At 42.7% G+C, this 16,709-nt stretch overlaps 1 long non-coding RNA gene across 1 annotated transcript; it reads right to left on the bottom strand.

The window, feature by feature from the left end:
* Window positions 1-8,125: 8,125 nt before the first annotated feature.
* On the bottom strand, window positions 8,126-8,632 carry LOC142209229 (uncharacterized). Its single transcript, XR_012716932.1, has 3 exons — window positions 8,548-8,632; window positions 8,355-8,407; window positions 8,126-8,252 (listed from the first exon to the last, which is right to left on the bottom strand). It is a non-coding gene; the product is annotated as an uncharacterized LOC142209229 (long non-coding RNA).
* Between the last annotated feature and the right edge of the window lie 8,077 nt (window positions 8,633-16,709).

Below are 16,709 nucleotides of genomic sequence, written 5' to 3'. Positions count from 1 at the left end.
TCCATTTCCTGCACAAAACAGGGGCAGGAGACGGAAACCTGCAGGACTCTTTCATACTCATTCATTTGAATGAGCTTGAAAAGTCTCCGGCCGTGAGCGGTGGTGAGCGATTTAAGCTCTCCGCCGCGAAACTGGCTTTTTTAAACCGGACACAGAGTCGGACATGCAGTACTCTGTGTACAGTTTTAAAAAACTGGTTTCGCAGCGGAGAGCCTAAATTGCTCACCGCCGCTCACGGCCGGAGTCGGCATTACAGGTTTCCGTCTTCTGCATGCAGAAGACGGAAACCTGAGTACGGAGACCCGAACGCTGGTGTGAACCCAGCGTAAACAGAATAACAAAACAAGCCACAATTGAGGATAAAAGGTCTGCTCATGTACATTACAGTTTAGTAACTCCATGTGCCCCATAGTAATAGCAGTTAACCCCATCATGTCCCTCACATTAACCCCCTGTGTGCTTCACATAAGTTTTACTGATATGTGAGACATGGAGGTAAACCTTATGTGAAGCACACAGGGGTTAATGTGATGGACATGATGGGGTTAACTGTTATTAATATGAGGCAAATGGAGTTACTAAAATAATAACCCCAAATGCCTGACATTAATAGGCAGACTAACCTCATGTACCTGGTGGTTTCTTTCTTACTTTCACTTTGCTGGAGCTCTCCTCGGCTCCTTCTCTTCTGTGCAGGAGGTAATGGCAGCAGCTCGGCAGGGTCCATCTTCTGTGTAGGGATAAGCCCCGCCTCCTGGGCTCTCCTCACCCTCTCATTGGTGGGCAGAGAGCAGCCAGAGAAGGAGGGGGGGAGGGGGAAAGCTTCCTGAGCACGGAGCGTCCTCTATCACAGCTGCAGCCCTGCGCTGGCTGCTATTAGCCCATGCTGCAAACACACACACAAAATCATAGGCAGGGGCCCGATTGGAATGTCAGGGCCCCGATCGGGCCCCTAACCATCCCATGATCATGCAGATCGGGCCCCTGCCTATGATTTTAGACTGTTAAAATGAGCTGCAGTATAGTCAGGGGAGGGGCCCACCGGGGGATTCACCGGTGTCCCGGTGGGCCAGTCCGACCCTGTACATACTGTATATAATTCTATATGTACAGCCGGTATAACCTGGGTATATACTGTATATAATTATATATATACAGCCGGTATAACCTGGGTATATACTGTATATGATTATATATGTACAGCCGGTATAACCTGGGTATATACTGTATATGATTATATATGTACAGCCGGTATAACCTGGGTATATACTGTATATAATTATATATGCACAGCTGGTATAAGTTATATATCTTGTATATAGTGATATGGGCAATGCAGTTGTACCCTGGGTATCTAGTCTGGTATACAATTATGTATGTACAGATGATATCAAGGCCGTTTTAACACATTGGTCGGCCCAGTGCAAAGGTTTCAGAAGCCCCCCCCTCCTCATCACCACTCGCTATAATACCCATCTGGAACCTCTCAAAAACTATTGTATACTAAATATACTAAAAATATTTTTTACCTTCATATTCTTTATTGCTATTATTTTAGTGTGTAAGAGATTTCGATAGAAGGCGGCCCATGTATTTAATTCTATAAGGATCAGGTATGGACAGGAAAAAATGTAAACTGTATTTTATTTTATTTTTTGTGAGCCCCATATTGGGATCACAATGTACATTTTTTTTCCTATCAGTATGTCTTTGTAGAATGGGAGGAAATCCATGCAAACACAGGGAGAACATACAAACTGCTTGCAGATGTTGTTCCCGGTGGGATTCGAACCCAGGACTCCAGTGCTGCAAAGCACTGCTAACAACTGAGCCACCGTGTTTCCCCAAAATGTAAACTTTATTGATGATTTTGTGTAAGTTTTTGGTGTCACTCTTTTAGTGCTGCAACTTCGAAGATGGTAAACATCTGTGGCAGGGCGCCAAAAAACTTCCTGGTTAGACTCAGAGAGATTACATAAGAATTATCCTTGTATTTAGACTCAGAGAGATTACATAAGAATTATCCTTGTATTTAGACTCAGAGAGATTACATAAAAATTATCCTTGTATTTAGGCTCAGAGGGGTATTACATAAGAATTATCCCTCTATTTAGGCTCAGAGGGGTATTACATAAGAATTATTCCTATATTTAGGCTCAGAGGGGTATTACATAAGAATTATTCCTGTATTTAGGCTCAGAGGGGTATTACATAAGAATGATCCCTCTATTTAGGCTCAGAGGGGTATTACATAAGAATTATCCCTCTATTTAGGCTCAGAGGGGTATTACATAAGAATTATCCTTGTATTTAGGCTCAGAGGGGTATTACTTAAGAATTATCCCTGCATTTAGGCTCAGAGGGGTATTACATAAGAATTGTCCCTGTATTTAGGCTCAGAGGGGTATTACATAAGAATTGTCCCTGTATTTAGGCTCAGAGGGATATTACATTATCTAATGTATATAACAATCAGAGGGTAAAAGTATAGTATGGTCTCTGATTCATAGTAGAGGGGATAACACGGTCAGAAGTCCCTGCTGCCCCTCTGGGGTCACATACAGGTTATTTACTGATGATGATGATGATGATGATGATGATGATTTATCGTCTCTGTCCGGTCCGCAGCTCTCCTCCTTCCCTCTTCTTCCTCCTTTCACTGCTCTAAGATAGTACTTGAGGCAGGGGGTGAGGACAATTTGGAGAACAATATCTCAGGAATCTTTAGGGCAATGAAGATGACCTTAGATTTATTTTAAAGGTTTAGATAGCATTTATAAAATGATACCAAGTTCATCATGATTCTGAATGATTTGCTCTTAAAAACATTGCTGGGAATTGAGATCTCCATTAGGATTAATTTAATGCCCCCCCCCCCCTACCCAAAAATAACAATAATAATGATACACTGATACTCACCTCTCTTCGCTCCTCTGCTGTCTCGGTCCCAAATCTTCAGGGATTTGCAGGAGCAATCCCACCTATAGCTCCAGAGGACGAGAGGATGACTGGTGAAGTGGAAAGCAAGTTTTTTTTTCAGATTAGCGCAGGCTAGACTGACTATTGGGTGAACACGAAATATTTAAAGAACTTTTTTCTCTTTTTTCATATTTGCACAGACACAATTGATGCTTTGCTTTTAGCAGAATGTATTTGATGATCAAATTTAAAAAAAAAAAAAACTCCTTAAAAAACTATTTTTTCGCTAACAGGATTGTCTTCTGCACAAAAGTATGAGAATGTGTAAATAGAGTAAACTGTTCTATTGCACGAAAGACAGAATTAGATTATTGGCAATGAAAGGGTTAACTGCCCCCTCTATATTTAAAGCAGGGATTTAGCAGCATCGATGCCCTCAGTCCTATGATCCGGTCCTGTCTACTGATCTCTATCGCAGAAAAATAAGGAATTTGGAATATTTGGGAAGAACCTTTAAGACAGGCGGGGGCGCTCTTACTGAAAGTCTGTGTTTAATTGTTTAACATTTAGATTTATGAAATAGAAGTGACCCCAATACGCCATGTGCTGATCTATTCTGCTTTATTGGATGTGAGACATGGAAGGAAGTGACATCATTGACAGAGAATATGCTGATTCATGGAAGAAGAGGAGGAGGGGCAAAACCATCGGGGGGAAATCAGTCCGAGGACTCGTCATAGCCTGGTCAGGAATCCATTGCCGCGTCTAGAAGAGAAAAAGAAGAGGAAAATGTGAATTACGGATTTACTATGAACTGTTAAATACAGACCTCCAAAATAATTCTCAGACCCCTTAAACTCACCCTGATACTACAGCACCGCCCTCAACCCATTAAAGGGATTCTACCATTAAAATCAAATTTTTTTCTCGTTGACACGTAGGAATAGTCTTAAGAAAGGCTATTCTTCTCCTACCTTTAGCTGTATTTAACAATGGGTATACAATGGCTTCTTCACGTGTCTTCTTCCGGCGCTGGCGGCCAAACTTCTAGGCCTCGGGCAGAGCCAACTGCGCATGCCCACAGGCCACAAGAAAATGGCTTACTTACTGTGTAAGCAGCCATTTTTCTTGTGGCCGCCAGTGTTGGAAGAAGACGCGTAAAGAGACCGTTCCTGAAGAAGATGGAGATTTCTCTCGCAGCATTGGGGACTGCCCCCAGTGCTGCGAGAGAACTCATTTGCAAACCGACGAAAACCGGGATTTATACCGAATAGAGATGAGCGAACAGTAAAATGTTCGAGGTTCGATATTCGCTTCGAGTAGCCCCTCAATATTCGACTACTCGAATCAAATATCGAACCCTATTATGGTCTATGGGAGAAAATGCTCGTTTCAGGGGTAGGCAACGTTCGATCAAATTATACTTACCAAGTCCACGAGTGAGAGTCGGGCTGGATCCTCCGAGAAGTCTTCTCCCGACACAGCGCCCCCGCGGCGTCTTCCGGCTCTTCATTCACTCTGCCAGGCATTGGGCCTGGGCAGAGCCGACTGCGCATGCCCACACTACAAGCGGACATGCGCAGTCGGCTCTGCCCAGGCCCGATGCCTGGCAGAGTGAATTCAGAGCTGGAAGACGCCGCGGGGACGCTGCAAGGAGAAGACTTCTAAAGGTAGGAGAAGAACCAGCGTTGATTGGCCGACTGTATAGCATTCGGCCAATCAATGCTGGTTCTGCATCGAAGTTTTACATTCGAACAGTGAATGGTACTCGATCGAGTACAAGTATTTTGAATACCGTAGTATTCAATCGAATACCTACTCGATCAAGTACTACTCGCTCATCTGTAATACCGAACGGTGGCGCGGAGAAGACATCTAAAGGTAGGAGAAGAATAACCTTTCTTTAGGCTATTCCTACAAGTCATACATCGTAGGGTAAAGGAAAAGGAAAATACTCGGCCCATCCACCGGCAGGTATCCAGTTTCACTTCTTATATTCCTCCTTGTTCAGCTATGCTTGGATGTAACTCCCCAGTTTGGAGCAGGAACAAATGAATCGATATAAAAGGAATATCCAGCACGGCCAAGGATTCAATAAAAAAATCGTCTTCTTTATTGGTTACAAAATATTCCAGATAAAATCGTCAATCTCAACACGTGTGTACAGGGACAAAAAAAACTACGCCAGACTGACGCGTTTCGGAAATTGATCCTTTCTCAAAGTCTGGTCGTAAGTGAGTCAGTTTGATTACTGATAAGGAAAGGTCCAGAACAGATACTTGGCTCCAAGCAACGGGTTTCCACAAATGTGGTTTAAACAGATGCAGCGTATGTAAACTGGCGACTAGAACTACCAATTTTAACAGCACTGACTGTAGACAGAGTTTCAAGGTCAAGAATTTTATTAATTGCATGAGTAATCATGTAGTGTATATGATTTCTTGTAATCAATGGAAACAGCATAAATAAATATATCTTTGATCGAAGTTTTATGTTGGTTTTTACTGTTGTATGTGTTGTATGTTAATTGTGTGGGTGAGTCTAGCTCCATCTATATGTGTCCCGAGGGTGTGCAATTAGCATCATGTGCACTGGTAATTAAGAGGACTACAAATACAGGGAGTTTGACTCACTTACGACCAGACTTTGAGAAAGGATCAATTTCCGAAACGCGTCAGTCTGGCGTAGTTTTTTTGTCCCTCTACACACATGTTGAGATTGACGATTTTATCTGGAATATTTTGTAACCAATAAAGAAGACGATTTTTTATTGAATCCTTGGCCGTGCTGGATATTCCTTTTATATCGATTCATTTATTCCTACAAGTCAACCAGAAAAAAAAATTTGATTTGAATGGTAGAATCCCTTTAACTATATCCGCTATACTATGGCACAGCCTCCAAGGTGTTAAGGAAACCTCAGTTCCATTGCTCAGACACTGGGTGGGGGGCAGCTTCTGTTCGACCAAGGCATTTATAGGGTTTTTGGATGTATAGTACCCCCAATCACCTGCCCCCCATGGCATGTTCAGGAGTTACCGATATCTGTTAATGGCGGCTCAGGGTTTGATCTATAACCCTGGGCCTGCACCTTAATAACATCTGTTTGATTTTGCCCAAATTAGAGGTTGTAAGCCCGTACACCTGACAGCCTTGTTCACACTGCAGTACAAGTGCGTGGCAGTGTAGACTAATGCTCAAGTTCCCTAGTGGGACATCAAAAAAATGGAAAATAAATAAATAGTTCAAAAGTGTTAAAAAAAAATCAATTAAAAATTAATAAAAGAACAAATAAAGCCCCCCCAAATGCCCCTATATAAAATGAGTTCTTGTATACATGTAAAACAAAATCTATGTTACATATTGTATATCTAAAACTAAATAAAAGCAACACATGTTAGGTAATCCTGCGTCCATAAAGACTCGTACAATAAATCCACAATGTAATATAACCTGGACGTTGAACATCACGGAAAAAAAATGGAGAAAAAAAAATAAATCACAAAATAGGATATCAAGTGATAGCGATAAACAACATCACGGCCGCAAACTAGCACGGCGCATACGATCCCCGCTCCCATTGAAATCAATGGGAGCGTGTACAGCCCACAAAGGGTCCCGCGGCATAGACGTGGCACATCACGCGGCACGTTACACCGTGTGAACCCTCCCTTAGGGCTCCTAGGAACCTATCTATAATACATAGTGTATAATACTGTCAGGGCTCCTAGGAACCTATCTATAATACATAGTGTATAACACTGTCAGGGCTCCTAGGAACCTATGTATAATACATAGTGTATGACACTGTCAGGGCTTCTAGGACTATATATCTATAATACATAGTGTATGACACTGTCAGGGCTCCTAGTAACCTATCTATAATACATAGTGTATAACACTGTCAGGGCTCCTAGGAACCTATCTATAATACATAGTGTATAACACTGTCAGGGCTCCTAGGTACCTATCTATAATACATAGTGTATAACACTGTCAGGGCTCCTAGGAACCTATGTATAATACATAGTGTATGACACTGTCAGGGCTCCTAGGACTATATATCTATAATACATAGTGTATGACACTGTCAGGGCTCCTAGTAACCTATCTATAATACATAGTGTATGACACTGTCAGGGCTCCTAGGTACCTATCTATAATACATAGTGTATGACACTGTCAGGACTCCTAGAAACCTATCTATAATACATAGTGTATGACACTGTCAGGGCTCCTAGGAACCTATCTATAATACATAGTGTATGACACTGTCAGGGCTCCTAGGAACCTATCTATAATACATAGTGTATAACACTGTCAGGGCTCCTAGGAACCTATCTATAAAACATAGTGTATAACACTGTCAGGGCTCCTAGGAACCTATCTATAATACATAGGTTATAACACTGTCAGGGCTCCTAGGAACCTATCTATAAAACATAGTGTATGACACTGTCAGGGCTGCTAGGACTATATATCTATAATACATAGTGTATGACACTATCAGGACTCCTAGGAACCTATCTATAATACATAGTGTATAACACTGTCAGGACTCCTAGGAACCTATCTATAAAACATAGTGTATGACACTGTCAGGGCTGCTAGGACTATATATCTATAATACATAGTGTATAACACTGTCAGGGCTCCGAGGAACCTATCTATAATACATAGTGTATGACACTGTCAGGGCTCCTAGGACTATATATATATATATATATATATATATATATATATATATATATATATATATATATATATATAATACATAGTGTATGACACTGTCAGGATATTTTGGAATATTCTAGTTGGACCTGTCTTGTAACAAATCGTTTCGTCCATCTCTTTTGACAACCACCTATAGGGTATTGTTGTGTTCTCCTTCAAAGGGTTAAACTAATATCGATGTCAAATTCGGCCTCCTATAGTACAGACCACAGACTCTTAACCTAATACAAATCCCAGACAAGACCCTCTGATTAAATACAGACCCCATCACTTTACATAACAACTGCAAATCCATCTGTATATACATATACCTGTATATGAGCAGGACGTTATGTAACCCAGAATCTGAAAGGTAAACGAATATTGTTTCCTGGTGAAGGATTTATAACATGAATTGTGACTTCTTTTTCAGTCGTAATTTTCTTGGACAGGACGGGATTTTGTTCTTTAACTTCTGCATCAGTTACATCAGCTTCTCCGTAGTGTATATATATACGAATAATAACGTCTCCATGTTCAATAGTAACATTCCAGGACTGGACAGGTTGTTTGTCTGCAGGTATTGCATCAGTTCTATCAGCTCCAGGATCTGCTCCGTCCTGTATATACAAACAATATCTAGTATTAGACTCCCATCATGGACACCGCACTATATACAGAGGAGCTGTAGTCACATAGCATACTAACATATGGACACTTACATATAGAGGGCTGAAGACACCGGCAGGGTCAATGGGGTGCCCCCAAACAGCAACTGCAAAATATTGGGGGGGGAGCACCAGAAATGTCAGGACATCATATTCAGAATCCATTTACAGTCATATCTAATTCAGAGGAAACTGGATGACAGGCAATGTATTACAAGGAGCTTCTAACAATAACGTCTGCACTTACCATAGAAGGTGATGAGGACCACGAGGAGGAGAAGAGAGGCCGCCTTCATGGTGGGAATGACTGGGGTGAAGTCTTCACTGGAATAATCTCAGCTCAGGTGTATATACCTGCACCACACTATATATTCAGGATACAGTATATACCTGCACCATGTGATGTCGCACTATATATAATACCAGGATACAGCGCTCAGTGACCTTGTCTGCGCTTGTTTACCGCTTGCAAATAGGAAAGATGCCAACTTCCTAAATATCAACCCTGCAGGTGTTTGCTGGGAAATATTCTGCATATGGTTTGTTTTAGTCCAGGGTAGACGATATCAGGCATCTAGAGAGAAGTCATCTCTTGGAATAATCGCTCGCTTTGACAAGGGACAAATTCTGATAGACAACAGGGTCAGAGCAGGTCTTGTGAGATGTTCCTAGTGTGTAGTGTGTATGATAAGATAAGATAAGATAATCCTTTAATAGTCCCACAGTGGGGAAATTTCAGTATGTTACAGCTGCATAGTAATACAGATACAGGATAATACACAGTAATATATTACAGAAGTAGATACACATATGCTGAGGAAGATATACTAGGAGTCCATAGCAGCTAAGGAACAGAGAAGAAAGAAGGACATTCATAGTCATTTAGTTCTCTGTGCGGAGCGTCTTCGCTTGGTCTGATGTAGATTATACAGCCTGGTCGCGGTTGGAAGGAAGGACCTGTGATAGCTCCTTCTCACACTTAGGGTGAAGCAGACGGTCACTTACAGTGCTGCCAAGTCCCATCAGGGTCCCATACATGGGGTGGGATTTGTTCTCCTGCATGGAGGTCACCACGGACAGTAGCCTTCTGTCACCCACCACTTGTACTGGGTCCATGGGGCTCCCCAGGACAGAGCTGGCCCTCCTGATCAGCCTGTCAAGTCTATTTCTGTCCCTGGTTGATATACTGCTCCCCCAGTAGGCTACACCGAAAAAGATGGCTGAGGCAACCACAGAGTTGAAGAAGGCCCTAAGAAGTGTCCCCTGAACTCTGAAGGCCCTAAGAAGTGTCCCCTGGACTCCGAAGGCCCTCAGCCTCCTGAGCAGGTAGAGTCTGCTGTGGCCCTTTCTGTGCAGCGCCTCCAGGTGATCAGCCCAGTCTAGTTTATTATTGAGGAGCACGCCCAGATACTTATAGGTCCTGACTATCTCAATACATGTTCCCTGGATCTCCACCGGGGTCGGAGCACCTCTCCGTTTCCCAAAGTCCACCACCATCTCCTTGGTCTTCCCAGCATTAATCCTGAGCTGGTTCTGCTGACCCCAGTCCACACAGTCCCAGTATAAGTCTCTTTATTCCCTATCGTCGCCATCAGTGATAAGGCCGACTATAGCAGAGTCATCGGAGTACTTCTGTAAGTAACAGCTGGAGGAGTTGTGCCTAAAGTCAGCAGTGTGAAGAGAAATGGGGCAAGAACTGGACCTTGTGGTGCCCCCGTACTACAGATCACAGTGTCAGACACAGTCCTGGGCTCTCACATACTGAGGGCGGGTTGTCAGGTAGTCTAGGGTCCAGTAGGACAGGTGATGGTCCACACCACCAAGGTTCAGCTTCTCCCTCAGTAGCCCTGGCTGAATGGTGTTGAACGCACTGGAGAAGTCAAAGAACATTATTCTCACAGTGTTCCCGGGTTTCTCCAGGTGAGAGAGAGCTTTGTGAAGAAGGTGGATGATGGCATCATCTACCCCAATGCCCGGCCGATAGGCAAACTGGAGGGGGTCCAGAGCGGAGCTCACTAGGGGGCGTAGGTGTGTCAGGACCAGTCACCAGGTGTGTCAGGACTCATGATATATGAGTGTCAGTGTGTACAGGGCATTACAACTTGCTGTGTATGTAATAGACAGTCAGAGCGCCTATCCTGACCCATGTCTACCACTGAAGATCAAGGAAGAGTGTATACACCAGTATACGGAGATATGGAGGATCTCAGGCCATGGTGTCTATCAGGATCGCCAAAGGCCTTATCCATTGATCCAGGTGACCTTGGACCCAGATCCAAATAACAAACCTTTTACATCACACACCGAGCCTTCTCTTCTAGGAACATTACGCCAGTGACATGACCTATATAGACCATCGTCTTCAGAGCCGCAGCCAATGTTTACTATCCTGACGCCATGAGAGCTTCCTTAAACTCTACACCTCAGGTGTATCCATCAGCAACCTAATGCCGCTTATAGGATTATAATAAACCCGACCAGTCCAAGATTGAGTCTTGTATCAGAGTTTAGTCAACTGGCCTGAGCTGCAATATCACACACAGCCTGCGGTCACTGGTGGGCGCTCATCCCCTAAAAGACTAGATGTATTTCTAAAATCCCTTTAAGCCGGGCCCCATGTGGTGGAAAAATACACACAGCGGACACACTGTGATTTCCAAAAAAACATTGCGGAGGCTGCAAAACTGTACACTGCGTTCCAAATTATTATGCAAATATCTAAGTGTCCTAAAGATATATACAGTCCTATGAAAAAGTTTGGGCACCCCTATTAATCTTAATCATTTTTTGTTCTAAATATTTTGGTGTTTGCAACAGCCATTTCAGTTTGATATATCTAATAACTGATGGACACAGTAATATTTCAGGATTGAAATGAGGTTTATTGTACTAACAGAAAATGTGCAATATGCATTAAACCAAAATTTGACCTGTGCAAAAGTATGTGCACCCTTATCATTTTATTGATTTGAATTCCCCTAACTACTTTTTACTGACTTACTGAAGCACAAAATTGGTTTTGTAACCTCAGTGAGCTTTGAACTTCATAGCCAGATGTATCCAATCATAAGAAAAGGTATTTAAGGTGGCCAATTGCAAGTTGTTCTCCTATTTGAATCTCCTCTGAAGAGTGGCATCATGGGCTACTCAAAACAACTCTCAAATGATCTGAAAACAAAGATTGTTCAACATAGTTGTTCAGCGGAAGGATACAAAAAGCTGTCTCAGAGATTTAACCTGTCAGTTTCCACTGTGAGGAACATAGTAAGGAAATGGAAGAGCACAGGGACAGTTCTTGTTAAGCCCAGAAGTGGCAGGCCAAGAAAAATATCAGAAAGGCAGAGAAGAAGAATGGTGAGAAGAGTCAAGGACAATCCACAGACCACCTCCAAAGAGCTGCAGCATCATCTTGCTGCAGATGGTGTCACTGTGCATCAGTCAACTATACAGCGCACTTTGCACAAATAGAAGCTGTATGGGAGAGTGATGAGAAAGAAGCCGTTTCTGCACGTACGCCACAAATAGAGTTGCCTGAGGTATGAAAAAGCACATTTGGACAAGGCAGCTTCATTTTGGAAACAAAAATTGAGTTGTTTGGTTATAAAAAAGGCGTTATGCATGGCGTCCAAAAAGAAACAGCATTCCAAGAAAAACACATGCTACCCACTGTAAAATTTGGTGGAGGTTCCATCATGCTTTGGGGCTGTGTGGCCAATGCCGGCATCGGGAATCTTGTTAAAGTTGAGGGTCGCATGGATTCCACTCAGTATCAGCAGATTCTTGAGAATAATGTTCAAGAATCAGTGACGAAGTTGAAGTTACGCCGGGGATGGATATTTCAGCAAGACAATGATCCAAAACACCGCTCCAAATCCTCAGGCATTCATGCAGAGGAACAATTACAATGTTCTGGAATGGCCATCCCAGTCCCCAGACCTGAATATCATTGAACATCTGTGGGATGATTTGAAGCGGGCTGTCCATGCTCGGCGACCATCTAACTTAACTGAACTTGAATTGTTTGTCCAAAATACCTTTATCCAGGATCCAGGAACTGATTAAAAGCTACAGGAAGCGACTAGAGGCTGTTATCTTTGCAAAAGGAGGATCTACTAAATATTAATGTGACTTTTCTGTTGAGGTGCCCATACTTTTGCACCGGTCAAATTTTGGTTTAATGCATATTACACATTTTCTGTTAGTACAATAAACCTCATTTCAATCCTGAAATATTACTGTGTCCATCAGTTATTAGATATATCAAACTGAAATGGCTGCTGCAAACACCAAAATATTTAGAACTAAAAATGATTAAGATTAATAGGGGTGCCCAAACTTTTTCATAGGACTGTATATATAATTTTTTTCCATTAAACTCACATCTGTTATTGTGTCTCGGAGATTTTTGGATGATTGAAATCAATCCCAGACCATAAAAACGAAAAAATTGCTAGAAGCAAAATATAATATCAATGGGGTTGAGCCGATCTTCAGATTTCAGGATCGATTTTATAATCTAATTTCCGATCATTTTCCAGCCAATCATGATCGTGAAATTTGCTCGATCGCTGATCGGAATCCGATCTTTCCCGATCCCGATCGCTCAACCCTAGTCATTGCTTCTCTGTGGGAAAAGTCACTTTTAGGGTTGAGCCGATCTTGAGATTTCAAAATCCAATTTCCAATCGTTTTCCAGCCGATCCCAAAATTTGCTCAATCGCTGATCAGGAGTCGATCTTTTCCGATCCCGATTGCTCAACCCTAAATATCAATATGACAACAATAAATAATGGAGAAAACACACAAAGACGCAACGTTGTACATGAGAGACAATGTAACAATGTAAAATATAGACAAACAATGGAGAGAACACAGAAAGGATGGATAGAGGGGACAGCGGCCATATAATACTCCTGTCTGGGGGTGATATACAAAAACCACTAAAGCCTATATGATACAATATGGGTAACAAAATTGGAAACCACAATTGATCCCTAAATAGAGATCAAGAAAGATTCCAAAGAGATAAAGACTAGGATTGAGCGATCGGGATCGGGAAAGATCAAAGCAAACTTCACGATCGGGATCGGCTGGAAAATGATCGGAAATCGGATTTTAAAATCGATCCTGAAATCTCAAGATCGGCGCAATCCTAATAAAGACATAGGTCACGCTAACACACCAAGGCTCAAATGTATAACATAGATGGACAATAATAGCGGATTACACGTGCGCTATACTGAATGGGAGAATATAATAGCGCCAGACGACACCGAGAAGAACAGCTTACCCATAGGGATAGTATAGATAACGTGCTGGACACACCGCTCAGAAAAGACACCGTATATTACGTACCATAGCAGAACAAAGCAGGGGGCAATTGCCCGGTTTACCCTCCCCCCAGCCCCGGCCATGGACGTATTTATGAATCTGCCATACGATCCTTAATAAGTATGGAGAGTTTCTGGAAGCTCCAAAATTCTGACTCACCACGAGACAACTGTTTGGCGCAATGAAGATGATGATGATGGCGGCTCTGACACCTTCGATAATATATATAAGTGACCCCAATACGCCATGTGCTGATCTATTCTACTTTATTGGATGTGAGACTCCGAAGGAAGTGACATCAATGACAGAGAATACGATGAAGAAGAGGAGGAGGGGCAAAATTATCGAGGGGATTCAGTCCGAGGACTCGTCATAGCCTGGTCAGGAATCCATTGCCGCTTCTAGAAGAGAAAAAGAAGAGGAAAATGTGACTTACTATGAACTAGCCCCCTACACAGATACAGACAGAACAGACCCCCCCCCCAGACTAATATAGGCGTCAGATCGAACCTAAGAACAACCTCCCGCACCTAATATGGCCGACAGACCGCCTGACCTAATACAGACCCGTCTGCTAAACTAAAACACTGCAGACGCTGTAAATAAACTCCTATATACCTCTACTAGCTCAGCCCCATACACTATATATAGAGACCAAGCCCCTTACACTAAGTCAGACTGAGGACTCCCTAAATAAATGAGCAGTTCAGACCCCCCAAAATCTTACAACTCCCCGACCCTTCGGCTAATACGCCCCAGACCAGATCCCTGGATTACAACCAACCCCAACCCCCCAATCATTATAGACCCCGCACTAACTAAAGACCCAATACAAGTCTAGATGTGACCCCTAAATACCGACCTCAGACCCTCCATGGACCTGAACGGACACAATGTCCTTAAAGGGATAGTCTGTTGTGTTTTATGTATCTCTTTGCCTATAGAATGAGATATCCTACAATATTCTAATCAGTCCTGTATAATCCATCAGAGCGGGATATACATAGTGTCAGTCATGTGACCTCCGCCATCCAGTAAGCAGCGGGTTACGTACATGGGTTTGGTGGGTTGGATTATACCATTGGTTTTTATGTAGAGACTCGTGAACCGATGGTGCCCGGAGAGGTGACAAGTCCGAGCACCAGGGGGGTGAAGGCAGGGTTTTTTTGTTTTTTTTTGGTGGGTGGGCAAGGGAGTAGCCTAATATTAGGGGGCAGTAACGATATAAGGGGGTATTATTAATATAAGGGGTCATTGGGCCAAGTATTGGTAATACAGATAGGTCATTAGGGGGTATTGTTAATATAAGGGGGCATTGGTAAGCATTATTTATGTAAGGAAGGGTTAACCTATGGGGTATGGGGCTACATTAACTAAACATGAGTATTATTATTATTGAGTTAAAGGGGTTGTCCAGGAATTTCAGGGAGGAGGATAACCAGTCTCTGGCGCTCCATTGTCCAGTCCAGCGCACGTTTTTCCCTTGCATTGCATATGACTAGAGATGAGCGAGTAGTATTCGATCGAATACTACGGTATTCTAAATACTCGTACTCGATCGAGGACCACTCTCTATTCGAATGGAAAGATTCGATGCAGAACCAGCGTTTATTGGCCAAATGCTATATTTTGCCAATCAACGCTGGTTCTTCTCCTACCTTTAGAAGTCTTCTCCGTGCAGCGTCCCCGCAGTTTCTTCCGCCTCTGAATTCACTCTGCCAGGCATTGGGCCTGGGCAGAGCCTACTGCGCATGCCCGCGCTACAAGAAAATGGCCGCTTTGACTGTAAGCGGCCATTTTCTTGTAGTGCGGGCATGCACAGTCGGCTCTGCCCAGGCCCGATGCCTGGCAGAGTGAATTCAGAGCCGGAAGACGCCGCAGGGACGCTGCACGGAGAAGACTTCTCGGAGGATCCAGCCCGACCCTCACTCGTGGACTTGGTAAGTTCTATTTGATGGAATGTTGCCTACCCCTGAAACGAGCATTTTTCCCCCATAGAGTAAAATAGGGTTCAATATTCAATTTGAGTAGTCGAATATTGAGAGGCTACTCGAAACGAATATCGAGTATTTAACTACTCGCTCATCTCTACATATGACTGCTGAGGGCAATCAACCACAGGAAAGGTCACTCACATACATCACATACGTCACCAGTCACTCATATACGTCACCACATACATCACCAGTCACTCACATACGTCAATACATACATCACCAGTCACTCACATACGTCACCAGTCACTCACATACGTCAGCACATACGTCACCAGTCACTCACATACGTCACTACATATGTCACATACGTCACCAGTCACTCACATACGTCACCAGTCACTCACATACGTCACCAGTCACTCACATACGTCACTACATACATCACATACTGCCACAGAAAATGTTTAGCAAAAAATATATAAAGCTTTATTTAAATACATTTTAAAACATATATAAGACAGAAATAATGAATGGGGTGATACAACCAAACAGAACAATGAAGGCCCAAGATGGAATACTAATGGCTGATGATGAATAAATGACACTTACATTACATATATATATATAAGGATATGTGAAACATCCATAGTTTCTAAAGTGCATATATAACATACATAGTTTTTTAAAGTGCAAATATTCTGTGAAATAACATGATACCAAGTAATAAATTACCTATGGGTGGACCTTCATGTAGTGAACGCGCCCCGACACGCGTTTCGCCACTACCGTGGCTTCATCAGGGGGAAAAAAGATGATGTGGCCATGAGGTTTGTATGGAGAATATATAGGGTCATACTTGATGAGCAAATTGAAGCAGCTGATAGTATTGGAAAAAGCTGGTGAAGACATGTGAAGTGTTGTAGCTGAGCTTACTGAAACACAAGCCTGGGTTGTTGTATCTCAAGCATATATGTATACAAGTACTAGAAAAACGCTAAGTGTGAATAAGTACAAAGAATCAAAGTGTACATAGGGCAATAATAAAGTGATGTAGCTAAGCTTACTGAAACACAAGCCTGGATTGTTGTATCTCAAGCACATATGTATACACGTACTAGAAGAACTATCAGATGAGTCCACC

Source organism: Leptodactylus fuscus, chromosome 6 (assembly GCF_031893055.1).
Source record: "Leptodactylus fuscus isolate aLepFus1 chromosome 6, aLepFus1.hap2, whole genome shotgun sequence".
In the NCBI taxonomy this organism is placed as follows: Eukaryota; Metazoa; Chordata; class Amphibia; order Anura; family Leptodactylidae; genus Leptodactylus; species Leptodactylus fuscus.
The sequence above is the reverse complement of the archived record's forward strand: the minus strand, read 5'-3'. Positions and strand labels throughout refer to the sequence as shown.